This window comes from Chinchilla lanigera, unplaced genomic scaffold (assembly GCF_000276665.1).
Source record: "Chinchilla lanigera isolate Chin_1 unplaced genomic scaffold, ChiLan1.0 scaffold00019, whole genome shotgun sequence".
Taxonomy (NCBI): domain Eukaryota; kingdom Metazoa; phylum Chordata; class Mammalia; order Rodentia; family Chinchillidae; genus Chinchilla; species Chinchilla lanigera.
Window position 1 is genome coordinate 26018173 of NW_004955420.1, and position 1839 is coordinate 26020011.

The 1839-nt window shown below is 52.9% G+C and overlaps 1 protein-coding gene across 3 annotated transcripts in view; it reads left to right on the plus strand.

The window, feature by feature from the left end:
* Positions 1-1448: 1448 nt before the first annotated feature.
* Fyco1 (FYVE and coiled-coil domain containing 1) overlaps positions 1449-1839 on the plus strand; it is a 57226-nt gene continuing 56835 nt past the window's right edge. For all 3 annotated transcript variants that reach the window (XM_005383460.2, XM_005383458.2, XM_005383462.2), the window contains exon 1: positions 1449-1577. The gene's annotated coding sequence lies outside the window, so the exon portion shown is untranslated. The remainder of the gene's footprint in view (positions 1578-1839) is intronic.

Here is a 1839-nt window from a genome sequence, read left to right on the forward strand (position 1 = left end):
GAAAACATGGGAATCTGGGCAGGATTTTTCCAAGTAATACGTTATATTAATTTAGGAGAACTATGTTATCTCCAGGGAGGCCTTCACAGCAGGAGTGAGATGCCTGCAGCTACAGTCTCCTCTAAGTTAATTGGGGTTGGAGCCAGACATCCTCAGCTGCGGCCTTCAGACAACTCACAAGTAAACACGGAAAGCCAATTGGTTAATATTAAATCCTGCTCGGAGCCACTTTGTAGTAGTCCCCAACAGAAACTGGTGGAACTGGAGGTCATTGTATTCACTGAAAGGAGCAGGACTCAGGAAGACGAGTATTAGGTGTTTTATCTGACATGTGGACTCTAGAGACAAATAAACAAGCAAACAAAAGAAACAACACGCAAGTAGAAGGTTTGGTATTAAACCAGAGAATGGGGGTGAGAGGGAGGGAAGAGGAGAGGGTAAGAAAAGATAGGGAGGAGGTGGAAAACAACATTAACCTGCATTCTATCTTCCATTTTGTTGTGAAGAAAAATATTCCTAATGAAATAACAGGGCCGTCCTGGGTAAACTAGGGAACAACGGCCACCTTTTTCTGTAGGGAATACTATTTTCTCTGATTATAACAAAAAGTGGCCGGAGGCGGGGAGCCTGAATCTGTATTATGCAGAGCTTATTTTAAAATTTCAGGAGTTTTCAGTTGGCCGTGGCTTTTGAAACATCCATATTAGAGTGATTATGGTTGAGGTCTAACATGTCCCCCGAAGTCTCCTGTGTGGAAGGTGGCTGGGTCAGGGGGTGCTGTGGTCATCAGTGGGTTCACCACTGATTAAGTCCTGAGAGAGGTGTTTCTAGCCTAGTTGGTGGGAACCAGGGCAAAAGCACCGGGTGGCCAGAGCTTCAATCCCTGGCTGAAGTCCCGCGTGTACTGTCGCTTTCCTCTATTGTGCCCCTGGTAGACACTGCACTGAATGCATTGTGTTCTATTGTGTCCAGCTTTACAACCTACCCGCACAGACTGGCTGGGGGTGTAGGGTAGTTCACTAACGAACACAGCTTTGAACACAGACTTTTAAGTCCCTGACTTAACGCGGGGGGGACCAAAAGGTGGGATGTGAGGTCCAAAAATATAAAATGTTTTTTACTTAGCCTAATATATCAAACATATTGCCAATATGTAAGAATATAAAAATATCAGTGAGGTATTTTACATCTTTTTTTCTGTTTTGGACTAAGTCTTTGGGATCCTGTTGTGGTTTACATCAAGCGCTCAATAGACACACACAGATAGCTTTTCTCTCAGGGCCCCAGACAATCCCGTCCAGGACGGCAAAGCGCTTAGAAGTTGGGCTTGGTACGTGGGTGGGGCTGGGGAATAGGGACGTGAGAGCGGAGCACGCCGGGAGTCGTAGTCCGCGCCTGCCCGCCCGCGGAGTCCCATGGGATTTGTAGGCCGTGGTCCCGCGCAGCATGCTGGGAATTGTAGTCCGCTCCGGCCCGCGGACGGGAGCGCGCGTCACCACTGCCTGCGTCGCGCTCCAGTACTCTTCCGCCCGACCCGAGAAAGTTTCGGTTCTGCCCGGCCGGGGACCCACGAGCGAGTAAGTGCCGCCGGCGACCTGCGGGGCCCTGGGGTTGCTGGGGCCGCTCCCCGCCCGAGGCGGAGAGTGTGCTCAGGCGCCGCGGGTCACCTGTTGCCTAGGGCGTCCCCGCCCATCCCGGATCCCCCGCGGACCCTGCCCGGCGGGCCCTGTCACCTCCGGGTCGCCAGAGTGAGGGGCCCGGGGCCGGGGTGCCCGGGGGATCGGTTGGAGCGGCGGACCGCAGGCGCCCCGTCTGTTTTAGGGGCTGGCGGGCGCCGGG